This window comes from Artibeus jamaicensis, unplaced genomic scaffold (genome assembly GCF_021234435.1).
Source record: "Artibeus jamaicensis isolate MK-2021 breed Jamaican fruit bat unplaced genomic scaffold, CSHL_Jam_final contig_252, whole genome shotgun sequence".
In the NCBI taxonomy this organism is placed as follows: Eukaryota; Metazoa; Chordata; class Mammalia; order Chiroptera; family Phyllostomidae; genus Artibeus; species Artibeus jamaicensis.
The window spans coordinates 1,468,001-1,484,751 of record NW_026521538.1 but is presented as its reverse complement, the minus strand read 5'-3'; the positions used below and the strand labels follow the sequence as shown (position 1 = coordinate 1,484,751).

Here is a 16,751-nt window from a genome sequence, read left to right as displayed (position 1 = left end):
TCTCCCTCTCTAAAATCAATAAATAATCATTTTAGTTTTAGAGTTCCAGTCAAAATGGAGGCTAGGGAGACATGCTTCGCCTCCTCATGCAACCACAAAGAGAATTACAACTATATTTCAAAACAAGTAACAACCCAAACTGTCAGAAAATTGACCTATATGGAAGTCGGACAACCAGGGATTTAAAGAAGCCACATTCATTCAGACGGGCAGAAGGGGTGGAATCACAGAGACTGATGGAGAGGCATGGAGATGTGGTGTGGCATGGAGAGGCTGTGGTGGTGGTGGTGGCAGAATGGGCAGTCCCATACTCACATGTGATGGATAAAAATCAGGAGGGATACCTTGGGAGCAAGCAAACCCAGCTTAGGGTTCGAGCACTGGGAATGTGAATCCCCATAACTTCTGGCTGTAAAAACCAGTTGAAGTTGGGGCAGGGGAAGAAACTGCCGAATTTTCAGGAGAGTCTGTTTAAAGGGCCTGCACAGACCCTTAGAATATACATAACCCACCCACTGGGATTCACCACCAGGACAACAGCTGGAAGGGCACCAGTCACATATGGGAAGTAGGAGAAGTGACTGGAAATGGGTTAAGTGTGGGGTAAACTTCCAGAAGCCAGGCAGTGGCACTGTCTCTTCTCTGAGTCCTCCGGCCACATAGAGCCGCAATGTGGTGAAGGGGGTTGCCCCACCCTGGTGATTACCTAAGGCTCCGCCACTCACAATTTACAGGTGCCTTTTCTAAAACAGGGAGTCAAAACAGCTGTACCTAATACACAGAAACAAACACAGGGAGGCTACCAAATTGAGGAGACAAAGAAATATGGCCCAAATGAAAGAACAAAACCAAACCCCAGAGAAAGAACTAAACAAAATGGATATAACCAACCTATCAGACACAGAACTCAAAACACTGGTGATCAGGACGCTCAAAGAACTCACTGAGTATGGCAAAAAACGTAAGGGAAGAAGTGAAGGTTACACTAAGTGAAATAAAGAAAAATCTACAGGAGCCAACAGTGGAGAAGATGAAGTTGAGAATCCAATAAATGATTTGGAACATAAGGAAGAAATAAAAAAAAATTTCGACTGGGACAGAATGAAGGAACAAGAATTCAAAAAAATGAGTAGAGGCTTAGGAACCTCTGGGACAACTTTAAATATACCAACACCTGAATCAGAGGGGTGCCAGAAGGAGAAAACCAAGAGCAAGAAATTGAAAACTTATTTGAAAAAATAATGAAAGAAAACTTCCTTAATCTGGCAAAAGAAATAGACATGCAAGTTCAGGAAGCACAGAGTCCCAAACAAGTTGGACACAAAGAGGTACATATCAAGACATATCATAATTAAAATGCCAAAGGTTAAAGATAAGCAGAACTTAAAAACAGAAAGAGAAAAAAAAATAGTTACCTACAGGGGAGTTCACATAAGATTGTCAGCTGGTTTCTCAAAAGAAACATTGCAGTCCAGGGACTAGTAAGAAGCATTCAAACTGATGAAAAGCAAGGGCCTATAACTCAGATTACTCTCTCCAGCAAAGCTATCAATTTAGAATTGAAGGGCAGATAAAGTGCTTCCCAGACTAGGTAAAGCTAAAGGAGTTCCTCATTACCAAGCCATTATTATAAGAAATATTAAAGAAACTTATTTAGGAAAAATAAGATCAAAACTATGAACATTAAAATGGCAACAAATTCACAACTATCAATTGAATCTAAAGAAACAAACTAAGCAAACAACCAGAACACGAACAGAATACGGATACGGAGATCATTAGATGGCTATCAGGTAGGAGGGGGAAGGGGAGAATGAGGGAAAAGGAGCACAGATTAAGAAGCATAATTGGTAGGTACAAAATAGATGGGGAGGTTAAGAACAGTACGGGAAATGGAGAGTCGAAGAACTTATATACATGAACCATGGACATGAACTAAGGGGGGTGGGACTGGGGGAGGGGAGGGGAGGGGAGGGGGGTTCCTCCCTTGGCAGGGGAAGACAAAGGAGGAAAAATTCGTACAACTGTAATAGCATAATTGATAAAATATATTTAAAAATTGTTATTTAAAAAAAAAAAAGTAACACTAATTTTAGTAAATTTCTTTGTCCTTAGTATTGAGCCATAATTTTCAATAGAGTAATCCCTAGAATTTGTAGTATATACACTATTGAGAGTTGATTTTTCTACACTATTTTCTAGATTCTAGATTTTCCATTTATGATTAAGGAGCAACTGTTTCTCGAGTCTTAGTTCTTCCCATCAAAATTATTCCAAGAACATTAGCAAGATCAAACCACTCATTTAAAAAAATGGGAGGTATCTATGCCTGTTAATTATTTCCCTACTATAATTAAAACATTTCCTACTAAATTACTATGGGCTTTCTTCCCTACGCTAAGGAGAAGAAGGGGTTGCACTAAGGGTTTTGAGGGTGAGGAGATGGTGGCAGGTAAGAGAGTAAGATGGAATTGCTAGATACCACCTACCTCTGCAAACTGGATCTTCTCAACACTAGTCTTTAAAAAAAGAAAAAAATCCCATGGGCTCTCTCCAACTTATCTAAAGCCCTCCTACCCCCCACAAAAGGAATTGATTTTATTTCAATATCTTGCAAGTATCAAATACACACTGCAAATGGCTAAAGGAGATTACAGGTGGTTCTTATCCTGAAGTGCAAAAATAAATAAACAAATAAACCAAGTTTTCACTTGGGTTTATAAGAAACTATAACAAACTCCAAACTTGCATGCTAAGCATAAATTCCTGAAAGGAGAAATGTATATACAACGAGAAATAATACTGGGAAACAACAACAAAACACACATAAATAAAAGCTCTGGAAGATAGAATTTTAAAGATTAAAACAAAAGATAACAGAAACTGAAAGAAAAAAAAAACTTCACTGATAGCGCACAAACAGTAAAAAAAAAAAATCACAGATCAAAAGGCAGTGAAAGGGAAAGACCAAAATGAAACCAGAAAAATCTGGTCATAAATACAAAGTTTTAACCACAACTAATATTGATCAAAATATTAACTGCAAACAAGTCATTCTTCTTTTACTCATATTTGCAAAAATACATTAAACTTCACAAATATTGATTTCACACTGAAAAGCCGTACTTTGCTACCCACTCTTAGTTGAATTTAATGCCACTCAGTTTTATTAATATTAAATATTGAATTTAGCAGTTGCATAGCAACAAGGAATGTCTCATGTGCCATGCTTGACATTAACAAAAGGCAAATAAGGAAAGAACAAATGTATTCAAAATTTATACCATGATCTCTCACAGAAAAGCCACAAAGATCAATAACAAAATGTCATGAAAAATTAAATAAATACTAAAAAAGACAACCATGTCACTATTTTCGATCACTAGAGCTTAAAAAGCACCTTTAGGTAATATGTTACATAAAAGAAATATTCATAATTTTACTGGACATGACTACTTTCCAAGAATTCACATATTACAACGCATCTCAAAGCTGGTCTCCAGACTCTTCCTCACTGCAACCTGGACTGTGTCTTCAGACTATATTTCCAAAACACTGCTTTAAAATGCTAGCATCTGTTCAGAAAAATTCTACTTTGCTTAAAAAAACAAATCCCAAATTCCTAAATCCAGGAATCAAAGTAGCTTATAAACTGACCGCAGTCTACTGTTAGCACACGGCTTTATTTCACACAGAACCTTCCTTCTCATTCTCACAGCTCCAGGCAGGTTGGTGTTCTAACATGTTCAGTTATCATTTCTATCCCCTCATATTTTTTCAAACCGTTGCATCTCACCTCTGCCCAAATAAATTATCTTCTTCAAGGCACTCTTCAATTTGTTTAAAGATATGCATTCACAGTTATTCAACATACATTAACTGAGACCGTGCCTCCTAACCAGGGACAGTAGCTGGCACTGAATAGATCACAGGTGGCGAACACAAGGCCCTCAGGCTGAATCCAGCCCTCCACCTTGTTTTATCTAACCCATTACCTTGTTTCTACTTGGCAGCAGTGCTATTTCTTGCTTAACTGTTAAGGAGTAGTTACATTTACACAACTTTCTAAAATGACATTCAGCTCTTTGAAGGCAACCACAAGGCTGATGTGGCCCACAGTGAAAATGAGTTTGACACCCCTAGAATAGACTATGGTGAGCAGACCAGATGACTGCCCTAATGGAGCTTTGGTTTCCAGTTTTCTCATCCTCAGAATTCACACATCGCTCCCCCTCTTTTAAATAAATGCCAATTGCCTTACATTTCCTGTCATGTGCAAAGAACTGTCTATGCAGGTACGAAGGGGAACCCAAACAAACCCAGAATTATCTTCTGGAGGGCATGCCCCTTTGTAATACAGGCTTTCCCCACTAGGTGAGTGTTCTAGGAACCCATCTATATCAGTGCACTAGCTGGTGTTGATGTGAGAGGCTGCATTCAGCTTCAGTGAACTTTTTTGAAGACTCTTTCAACATGTTTGCCCATTTCATGATGGGTGATTTACAAATGCGCCTGCCCACATCATGCTGAGTTTTTGACTCATGCAGCAGTTTTTGACCAAAAACAGAGTGATCACTGTGCCCCACCCTCCCTATTCATCAGATCTCACCCCAAGGGAACTTTTTCTATTTCCCTGGCTGAAAAAAAGTTCTCAAAGGGAAATGTTTTGCTGATATGGAAGAGGTGCAACAAAAAATAGCAGAATCATTAAAAGGCATCAAAATTGATGATTCAAAAACTGCTTTGAGCAGTGGAGAAAAAAGTCTTGATAGATGTATTGCATCAAATGGAGAATACTTTGAAGGTGACTGAAGTTCAAACAAGTAAAAATAAATACGTATTTTTTTGTAAATAAATCCTTTTTTTTTAATCCTCCCTCGTATTTTGCAAATCAAATTTGTTATAGGCTATCTAAACCCTATTTTATTTTTCTTTTTGTAAGTTTATGCCTTCTCTCTTCAAGGAGATTTAATGCTCCAAAAAGGATGGGAAAGTTTTCCTGTTTCCTACAAGGTTCCTCTTATACTAGGGCTCTACATGCCTGATTTTGAGTTCATGATTTAATCAGAAAGCTCTCAAACACTAAAGATAGAAGATTAAAATTTCTCACGTATTTCCCTCTTTAATCCAAATCAGGATCTTTTCATCATTTCTAACCAAAGGGGGAAATGCAGGTCATAAAAAGTAAGAGGATAGAAACATACCAAATATAGAACTAATATTATGGACTGAAAAAAAGAGTTCCTTAGTACTGAGAACCTCTCCTTGAGATATCTAGTACAGAGATTAGCAATTTGAGAGACAAAGAAGTGCTGAAGAAAAACTAGGAACATAACAGAAAATTAGCAATTTTTACATCAAGGTCCCTTAGGTATCTTGTAAAACTTGGTGCTTAGTCTAGAAGAGTCCAATCTTCAATAGTGTTATTATTTTATAAAATATCAGTTCAAAGGTGCTTGCTGGTAACAATCACCAAATAATATCCTCATATCAAAGAGGGCACTGACAGTATCTGGAATTCTTTGTTTAAAACTCAAGGATATATACACTGAACTCCAAGTGAGCCCCCAAATGAAAGCATTTAATTAAATGAAGGCACCAGATTTTATAATCTTTTATATTCTATCCAAGGTAATACAAGGTAATTAATCACCCTTCAATGATATTCCAGCTATCTCAGTGTGTCGTGTAACTAAAGAAGTCTGGATGAACTTCTATAGGTAGCAAATAAAACTAGGCTCCTCTTTTCATTTCTCTAGGCAACCCATCCCACTACTGGACAAATTGAAAAGTTCTTCCTCTCTCTCTGAGCATCTGCTCCTGGCCCACGCATTAAGAGCAGCCCATTTGCTGGCCCACTTAATTACCCTCAGAAAAACCCAGCACAAGAACTGATGAAAAAACCTGACCAGACATATTGAAGAGAAACGACAACTTAATTGTAACTAATGGCCAAACTAAATGGAATAGTGAAGAAAAATACTAGAACTTTAAGAAAAATTATAAATAGCACTTCTACTGAGACGAGGGAGGAATAGTTTTTTTTTTCTTTTTAAAAGAGAAAGCTGCTCTGAAAAAAAGAGTAAAAAATGTGTTTGGGGGAGGGAAAGAAAAAGAAAAATAAAACTACCAAAATAACCAAAAAGAGGTATTGAGTTGGGAAATATACAACCAATTAGTGATTTAGAAAACCAAATTAAGAAATGCCTTCATATTGTATAGTGAATCTTAAGACACAGAGATCATTAGAAAAAGGTTAGAGATGAGGAGGTGGCCAGGACATTCAGTATCTGTAAAACAGAATTTTTTTTACAAAAGGCAGAAAACATAAAGTAAATTTAAATTTTTAAAAAATGGGTGGGAGGAAAAGGAAAAAAAAAACTTCCTAAGGTTGTGTGTTGAGTTTTCATTATCTAATGGGCTCTGAGAAGTGGTGAGGCAGAATACTCAGGAGGAATCACATACACATAGAACTCTCCTAAGAAAATAACTGAATTTCAAGAATAAAAGTTTAAAAGCTCCAAATAAGGGGAACTTTTACTTAATTCTACTTAAGAGAAAAGAGATTTAAACTGCCAGTCATTTCATCAGTAAAAGTAAATGCCAAAAGCCAATGGAATGATGTTTACAAAATGCTGATGGTTATAAAACCTTTGTAGCCAATGTATTATTCATAGATATGGGTAAAAGAAATTACTAGGTATGCTCTGATTCGGAAAGTAAGATAGTAAGTTAAATATAGTTCAGCTAAATAAAAAATGCCTCAGAACAGCCCTGGCTAGTGTGGCTCAGTGAGTTGAGGGCCGGCCTGTGAAGTAAGGGGTCACTGATTCGATTTCTGGTCAGAGCGCATGCTTGGGATATGGGCGGGGTTCCTGGTGGGGGCTGAGCTACAGGCAACTACACACAGATGTTTCTCTCCCTCTCTTCTTTCTCTCTGCCTTCCCCTCTAAAAATAAATAAATAAGTTAAAAAATGCTTTAGAACAAAGACTTCTCAAAAGGAGAAACTACTACTTATATAAAACAAATAATGGTAAGCAATATACCAGTAAAACTACAGTGAGACAGATCCTAGCTTTAAAACCAGATCTGGTTTTAAAGCTAATTATCTCTTACCTTTTATTTCAGTCATCTTACTATTTCAACATCCCCCTATACTATCATCCTCGCCAGAATCCATCCTTCACACTGCTGCCGAACTCCTTTAATCTTTTCTTGGTTTTAAAACCTTTGCTGGCTTTCCACTGACAATACTGAAGACTTCAAATCCTGGATGACATGCAAGATCATTACACGTCAGCCTAGTCCCAAACTACCTTTCCTCACCACCATTTTCTGTGACATAAACTATGTTCTCATTACATACATGACAATGCTTCCATGCCTTTTAAGCACAGCATGACCTCTGCCTAGAATGTTCTCCTGAAACTCCCAACCTACTTCATTCTAAGGGAGGGGTCCCCAACTGTTGGGGCCACAGACCAGTATTGGTCAGTGGCCCATTATAAACTGGGCTGCACAGCAGGAGGTGAGCGGTGGGCAAGCAAGTGAAGCTTCATCTCCTTACATTCTGGATTAAAGTCAAGGCAGAATAACCTGCTTCCATTTCCAGCATCCTATTTTTGTGAAGTAGGGTTTTCTGTAGTGACAGGAACCAAAACGAGAATAGACTGGACATAAGAAACACACTTCGGGGGTCACCATCTCCCATCATCCCAAGATAGGACCATCTAGTTGCAGGAAAACAAGCTCAGGGATCTCACTGATTCTGTGTTACAGTGAGTTGCATAATTATGTCATTATATATTACAATGTAACAATAATAAAAATAAAGTGCGTAATAAATGTAATGTACTTGAATCACTTTGAAACTACCCCCCATTCCCTGGTCTGTGGAAAAACTCCTCAAAACTGGTCCATGGTGCCAAAAAGGTTGGGACATCTCATCTTTTAGAGATGTTCTAAGGGATCCCTTCTCTCATCCCACAAGCCACAGGCAAAGTCAGGAACATTGTTGTCAATGCTAAAGTCGCACTGCTTAAAAACTACAATTTTTTTGGCATTTTATACCACTAATTTTGAACAAAGAAACTAAGCCTATTCATTTTTTCCTTAGTATCAGTCTGTTCCTTAAACTGCAGTTAATAATGTTGGATGAATGCAAACACAACTTTCTTTATTCCTAGATCTTTATTATTTATCTGAGTGGTCTGAAATATCATGATTCCATTTTCTGTGTCTGGCATGTTGAAGACCCCAAAAAATACAAATAAAGTAAATAAAACAAATGGGCAATTTATACCTGATAGATGAGTGGACACTTTTGGGTGCATGTGCAAAGCTGTAACTACAGCAAAGGCAGAAATAAATGAAGAAAGATGAAATCCTAAAAAACAGTGGTATTACTACATTAAGGAGAAAAAAGAAATATGTATTGAGTAGCTGGAACATTACCAAAATATTTCATATAGTTATATCTGTATACATAACATGAGGTTCTAAGACATTAAATAACCAAAATCATAAACACAGTAAGTAGCTAGGTCAGATAACTTTAGTTCTTTGAAAATCCCAGGGCAGTTTTGGTTTATTTTTTTTCTGGTTACATCAAACTGTCTGTGGTGGAGTAATTATGCCAAAAAAACCAAAAAAACAAAAAACCCCAAACGATTTAAATGCAAATCTCAAGTTAATTAAGAATGAATCAGTTACAACAGTTCACAATCCATGGGCCACAATTCCTTAGAGGAACTCAGTCATTACAAAGTCAAGAAATCCATATGAGAACTGTTTGTAAATTAAATAAAAATGTGCTTGCCTATATAGTCACTATTCTGCTGAACACATTTTGCTGTGAACAAAATATATATTTCTTTTAAAAGCACTACTGAATTCATAATGGCCTTTTGTCATTATATATTTTCTCAAAGACATTGAACATGCATTCAATGTGAGAGACCAGCAATTTCTTTTGCCTTTTTTTTAGATTAATGAAGTAAAAAGAATTTCTATTATTTCTGAGACTCTTTATCTTGGTAAACCATAGGTATTTACTGAGTGGCTACTATGAGCCAGGCACTAGGGATGCAGCTCTGAACAACACAGATGAAAGTCCCTATCCTAGAACTTGATGGCAGGGGACATGAAGGATATAAATAATAATGATGATGATAAATGTGAGATAAGGATAAGCAGAAGTAGTTATGGTCACAGAATATAGCAGAGCGAGGGGAAAGCAACCAAACCCTGATAAACTCTGACTTATAACTCAGAATTGCTGGGGGGGCTGGGGTGGGGAGGGACAGAGTAAGGAGGAATATTTTAACAAAATGGCAAAGATCCTTTCTTATCAGTAATTATATTAAGTATAAATGGATTAAAGTTTCCAATTCAGAGGCAGAGATGAGGAGTATGGATTAAAAAAGGCATCACCAACTATATCCTGTCTACAACAGACTTACTTACTTCAGATCCAAGGACACAAAGAGGCTGAAAGTGAAAAAAGATCCAAGGACACAAAGAGGCTGAAAGTGAAAAGAAAAAGCTAGTCCATAAAAACAGCAACTGAAAGAGAAATGGAGTGGATATACTAATATTAAATGAAAGAGGTGTTAACATAAAACTTGTTACAATAAACAAAGGAACATTACATGATAAAAGAGTCAATTTTTAAGATTTAACAATTAAAAGTATATATGTACCAACAACAGACTCTCAAAATATATGAAGCAAAAAATGACATAATTGAAGAGAGAAATATTCAGCAATTACTGTTGTAGACTTCAACACCCCACTTTCAATAATGGATGAAATTCAACTATGTAAAATATAAAAGGGAAATAGATGATTTGAACATATTATAAATTAATTAGACTTAACAAGCACACACAGAATATTCTACTCAGCAAGTGCAGAATATACATTCTTATCAAATACACATGAAACATTCTCCAGGGTATACCATATGTCAGCTCACAAAGAAAGTCTCAGTATTTTTTAAATCTGTATTGTAGTCTTTTTGTTTCAATAAATTTAAATAGAAATAATACTATCTTCTCCAACAATAATGTAATGAAAACTACAGACCAATATCCCTTATGAATATAGATATGCAAGGGTAGTCCAACATACAAAACTCAATCAACTGAAAAGAATTAATAATCATCATATTCACAGAATGAAGATAGAAAATACATGATAATCTCAATGGACAGAAAAAGCATTTGCCAAATTCCAACACCTTTTCACAATAAAAACAACTCAACATGTAGAAATAGAAAGGAGTTTTTACAACCTGATAAAGGGCATCTATGAAAAATTCACAACATACTGAATGGCAAAAGACAAAGAGGCTGAATGGAAGAGGAAAAAGATGAGGCTGGAAGTCAAGCCAGGGCAATTAGGTAACAGAAAAATAAAAGTCATCCAAATTGAAAAGGAAGAAGTAATTCCATCTCTTTTTCAAATGTCAATCTTATATATAAAAAATCCTAGAGAACCCACAGAAGAACTACGAAACCTAGTAAAATAGAACAGTGCAGTGAGACTACAGAATAAAAAAAATACAAATATCAGTTGTATTTCTATACATTAACAACTAGACAATTTGAAATGGGAAACAATTCCACTTACAGTAGCAGCAAAAAGAATAAAATACTTAGGAGTAAATTTAAACAAGGAGTGGTGAAAGACACACATATTAAAAACTGCAGAACAGTGTTTTAAGAAATGGGTGCTCTCCCTCTCACCTGGAGCACCCCTAGGCCTTTCCCTCATCTCCCGAGGAGCCTTACCTTTACTGTTCTTTCTCCTAAGCTCCAAGGGCCCTTTCTTTTGCCTCTGTTAACTTGTTTCCTGAACCCATTTCTTCTACAGCTCACTTCTACTTCTGTGACTTTCTAAATAAACCCTCTCTTATAGTTTGGGGGGAAAAAAGAGAAATTAATGAAGACCTAACTAAGTGATGGAAAGATATCTCACACTCCTAGATTAGAAGACTTAATATTGGTCAGAGGGCAATGTTCCTCAAATTGGTCTATGGATTCAATGCAATCCCTATCAAAATTCCAACATGGCTGGTAGCTCAGTTGGTTGGAGCATCATCCCAATATGCCAAGGTTGTGGGTCCAATACCTACTCAGGGCACATACAGGAATCAACCAATGAATGCATAAATAAAGTGGAACAACAAATTTATGTTTCTCTCTCTCTCTCACACCTTTCCTCTCTTTCTAAAGTCAACTTTAAAAATTCTAATTATCTTTTTTGCAAAAACTGATAGACGGATCCTAAAATTCATATGAAATGAAAGCTCAAAGTCTTTTTTTTTTTTTTAAGATTTTATTTATTTATCTTTAGAGGGGAAGGTAAGGAGAGAGGGAAAGAAACATCAATGTATGGTTGCCTCTCGGGTGTCCCCTGCTGGGAACCGGCCTGCAACCCAGGCATGTGCCCCAACTGGGAATCGAACCTTGATACTCTGGTTCACAGGCCCGCACTCAATCCACTGAGCTATACCAGCCAGGGCTCAAAGTCTTATTTTGAAGAAAGATGAACAAAAAGAACAGTGTTGGAAAATTTACCCATCCCAATTCCAAAAATTATTGCAGAGCCAAGTAATCAAAATAATGTGCTAGCACAAGGACAGACAAAATGACCAACAGAACATAACTGAGAGTCCGAAAGTAAACCTACTGATTTTCCATAAGGATGTCAAGACTGTTCAGTGGAAAAAGATTTATCTTTTTAACAAATGATGCTTTTAACACTTTTGCCTGTGGCTAACCATAAGCAAAAGAATCAAATTGGGCTCTTACATCATCCATACATAAAAATTAACTCAAAGTGCATCAAAGACCTAACTATAAAAATCTCAGGAGAAAACATACGAGTAAATCTTTGTGACTTTGGATGTAGTAATGGATTCTTAAATAGACACTAAAAGCATAAGTAACAAAAAATTAAAACATATTAAACTTAAGAATTTAAAAAACATAATAAATCAAATTATTAAGTAAAAAAAACACATAAAAAATTTTTGCAAATCATGTACCTGATCAGACTCTAGTATTCAGAATATACAAAACACTTACAAACTCAATAACAACAACCCATTTTAAAATGGGTAAAGAAATTCAATTTCTTACCCTGACTGGGTAGCTTAGTTGGTTAGAGTGTTATCTTGATATGTCAAGGTTGTGGGTTCAATCCCCAGTCACATACAAGGCACATATAAGGATCGATTCTCTCTTTCATCAATAAGTTAAAAAATAAAAGAAAAAAAAACCCCTAATTTTGATTTCTTCAAAGGGCCAACAAGCACATGAAAAGATGCTCAGCATCACAGGCACAAGGGAAATGCAAATGAAAACCATGAGATCCCTCTTCATATTCACTGGGATGGCTACAAAAGAAAATAACAAGTGTTGCTGAGAATTTGGAGAAATTGGAACCTCACACATGGCTGATGGAAATGCAAAATGGTGCAGATGGTGTGAGTGGTTCCTCAAAAAGTTAAACACACAATTACCATGTGACCCAGCATTTCCACTAAGTATATACTTAAAAGAAATGAAAACAGGTGTTCAAACAAAAATTTGTACATGAATGTTCATAGAGGCATTATTCATAACAGCCAAAAGTAGAAATACCCAAATGTCCATTAACTGATGAGTGGATAAACAGAATGGGGTATAGCATACAAATAAAAAATATTCAGCCATGGAAAGGATCCGTTATGGATTGAATGTTTGTGCCCTCATTTATAATAGGTTGAAGGCTTAACCCCAAAGTAACTCTATTTTAATTAAAGATAAATGAGGTCATAACAGGCAGAGTGGGGTGGCTGATCCAACAGAATTGGTGTCCTTATAAGAAGAGATATTAGAAAGATCTCTCCCACCCAATCACAGAAGAAAAGCTGTATGAAGACATAGTGAAAAAGTGGACATCTATAAGCAAGGAAAGGAGTACTTATCAAGAAACCAACCATGCTGAACTTTTATCTGGGGCCTTCAGCCTCCAGAACTGTGAGAGAAGAAATAAATACCTGTTATTTAAGCCATCTAGCAGCCTGAGCTGACTCATACAGGAATGAAATACTGGTATGTACTACAACATAGATGCATCTAAAAAATACTACATGCTAAATGAAAGGAGCCAGATACAAAAGGCCACACATTGTATGACTGTTTATATAAAACCCACAGAACAGATAAATCCATGGAAACAGAAAATATATCAGTGGATGGGAGAAGGGAAGTAGGGAGTATCTATGCCCAGACATATCTTACTTTATTGTACTTTATAGAACAAAGCAAAGCACAATAAAGTGAGATTCCCAGAATGCAGCAGTTGGGTATTACTACTGCAGTTTTTTTTACAAATTGAAGGTTTTCTGCAGCCCTGCATCAAGCAAGTCATTTCCAACAGGCTCAGATGATGATTAGCATTTTTTACGAATAAAGTATGTTTAAGAAAGGTATGTACACTGCTTTTTAAAAAAAGACATAATGCTACTGTGCACTTAACAGATTATAGTATAGAGTAAGCTTAACTTTTATATGCATTGGGAAATCAAAAACTTGCGTGGTTCACTTTCACTTTATTGCTGCAGTCTGGAACCAAAGATGCAGTATCTCCGAGGTATGCCTGTAATGGGTACACGGTATCCTGTACCCATTTTGGTATAATAATGAAGTGCCATGAAACTTGATAGTAATGATGATTGTACATTTTAAATGTTCTAAAAGCTACTAAATTATACTTCAAAATGGATAAAATTGTAAATTTTACTTTAAATATTTTTTTTAAATGTGTCCATTCCTTTACTGTTACCTTCCCCACTACACCACCACACCCACATAGGGCCCCTGTTCCCTATACCCTTTCCTAAAAAATGTGCTACCTCCCTTCCTGGACAGTTGAGGGAGGACAGGACTTCAGGCTAGAGCTGCCATTAAGTTCCCCCTCCCCCAATCCTGGAGCCAGGAGAGGAGAGGTGACAGATGGTGATGGATAGAGGGATGGATGGACAGATAGATGGATAGAGGAAGGGGACAGGAAAGACTACTCCAAGCAGCTCTACTCCTCCCAGTCTTGCTTCTGGGGATAGGAGAGGGCTGACTGGCCATCAGGGTCAGGGTGGTGCCCGAGTAGACATAATCCTTTGTGGGTAGTCCAATAAACATTGTGGACTCTCAGCATGTCTGGTGCCTGGTGTTTCAAGGCCACTGTGGCCACTCTTCTTGGTCCTCTTGGCCTTGGTTCTCTTCAACAAGTCAATGGCAGCAGAAGGGTGTGGCTGGGAGAGGAAAGCAGCCCAGTCCTAGAGCCTCACAGGCTGCACTGAGAGAGTATCCAGCCTGGGGTAGGGGTAGCTAGTTCCTGGGGGTGGCTAACCTATTTATCATAGATGTTCTTATTGGATGGTAGCCTCTGGAAGAAGGTATCTAGATCCCAGAGCATGCCAGGGGGGCCCTGGGTTATAGGGGCCACACCCCAGTAGGCTGAGCTGGTTGAGGGTGGGCACTGAGGGCAGGAGGTTGGTGGTAGTGGAGCCAAGGGCGTTACTACCTTGGGTGTGTAGATTGGCAAGTAGGAAGGGGGTAACTGCCCCCAAAGTGAAGCCCTGTAACCCCACCTGACAGCCCCCCAGGGTCAGAGGTACTACTATGCAGTCAGTGGAGGGGCCAGGTTCTAGGCTCAGGGGAGAGGGGTGAGGACCTGCTTGTTTCCCCCTGGAAAGTCTCCCCTTCTACTTTCATGGCCCCAGAGGGGACAAAGGGGCCACAGAGGCCTCTCAGAGGGCAGGGATGGTGTGGGCACCTCCTCTTCCTCCTCACTTGGAATGGAGCCTGCCCAACTTGGGCTGCTCCCTGGGGTTCCCCAGCAGAGACTTTATGCTGAAGCCCTCCCTGGGCAACAGCTGGGCAGAGATTGGGTGGTTGGTAGGTTCAGCCATGAAGCAGCATGGGCCCAGGTCTTTGGCAAATGCCGTGCCCCATCCCCCACCTCAACCACTCAGCTCTATATGCCCCTGCTCTGCCAGCGCTGGCACAAGGCTGTGTTCTGCAGCTGCAGCGCCTCAGTAAGGATTAGGCTCACATTGACAGCTCTTGGCCTTGGGCTTCACAGGATCCTTTAGCACTTTGCAGAAGCATTGGTTGGAGGAGAGGTTATGGCAGATAGAGTCCTTCCAGCCCTTGTAGTCATCCCTGAAGAAGCAGAACACAGCATGGACCTGACTGATGATCTGGGCCAGCTTCAGCATGTGGGAATGTGCTACCTGGATCACCAGAGTGATCATGGCCTAGTAGGTGTAGGAGGCTTGTCATGCTGCAGGTATCTCTTTTCCTCCTCTTTGGGGGCTGGGAGAGCGACTCTGCCCCAGGGACCTGGCCAGGCAAGGGGCTCAGGGCAATGGGGCACAGTATCTTTAATTGTTTTTAAAATAAATATTGACAGATGCAGCTTAGATGACTCTTAAAGGCATTATGCTGAATGAATGAAGTCAGTCTCAGATGGTTACATTCTATACCATTCCATTTACATTCTCAAAAAGACAAAACTTTACTGATGATGAAAAGATCAGAGGCTGCCTTGAAGAGGGATGATTACAAAGGAGAGCACAAGGAGTTGTTAGAGATGATGAACAATTCTGTGTGTTGACTGTAGTGGCAGGAACACAAATTTATACATGTAGTAAAATTCATAGAACCGTATACAAAATGGTCAATTTTTCTGTCAATTTAAAAGTAAAATATTTGCTACAAAAAAAATCCAGTGGTCTATTTAGCACTTGGAAGGGATCCTTGACCAATGCTTGATTTGTAACACCAGATACTGGTGATTTGGAAAGTTTCCCAAGTTATAGGAATCTTCAAAATACTGGCATTTTTCATTGTATAATATCCCACCAAAAAAATCATGCTCATTAATATCACCACCAGTCTCATCAGAAGGCAAAGGGAAGTTGTCACGCTCACAGTGGTAGATATATTTTCCAATATACTAATTTTTCTTGAAAGCTGGAATGTTATCATTGACAACAAATACTGTTATTTTCCCCCTTGATGTGGCACACTCAATTGTTTTTTAGAAAATGTTTGTCAAATACTAAAATCTGAATAACCATAGTTGGCCAAACATTTTTCCACGTAAAATGGTGTTCCATGGAAAAAAGCATCTAGTTTAACTCACAACTCATTCACATAAGTGCTTAATGAGCACTTTCCACTTCATCACCGAATATAAAGATGTGTTCTCAATGGTCAGGGTTTAGTAAAAATGGTATTTCTTACTGCCTAATCAAGGGCATTCTTAGGTGAAGCTGGCGTTTTTTACTGTGTGTGGTAGTGACAGACATTATGAGTATTCCAGTGGCTTGGTGCCACTGCTTTGATTTGTGCACCAGCTGCTTTTGCACTGGCAGTTTGAGCCACGGCTTTCTTGCAACATAAGTACAAATGTCAACACAGTGCAAAGGGTAAATAACATCCTAATATCATCATGAAAATAGTTTTGACCTTGCAGGTCCCTGAAAGGGTTTCAGGACCCACCAGTAGGGTCTGTGGACCACACTGTGAACTGAAATGATCCAGTCACTCCATTTTGTCAGTTTTCTTGATCTATTACAGTTGGAGTAGTTACTGTATATTTTCAGAATACTGTTGCATTTTGAAGTTCTCAGTTTGCTGAGGAAAAGAATATAAGGTTGTATGGCTACAGTACTGGTTTAAAGATAGGAAA

At 38.2% G+C, this 16,751-nt stretch overlaps 1 protein-coding gene and 1 pseudogene across 9 annotated transcripts in view; both read right to left on the bottom strand.

Annotated features, from left to right (window-relative positions):
- The window catches only part of LCOR (ligand dependent nuclear receptor corepressor), a 150,823-nt gene that overhangs the window by 81,838 nt on the left and 52,234 nt on the right, over window positions 1-16,751 (bottom strand). The gene's annotated exons all lie outside the window — the stretch shown is intronic.
- On the bottom strand, window positions 13,492-15,309 carry LOC119044519 (forkhead box protein H1-like; annotated as a pseudogene).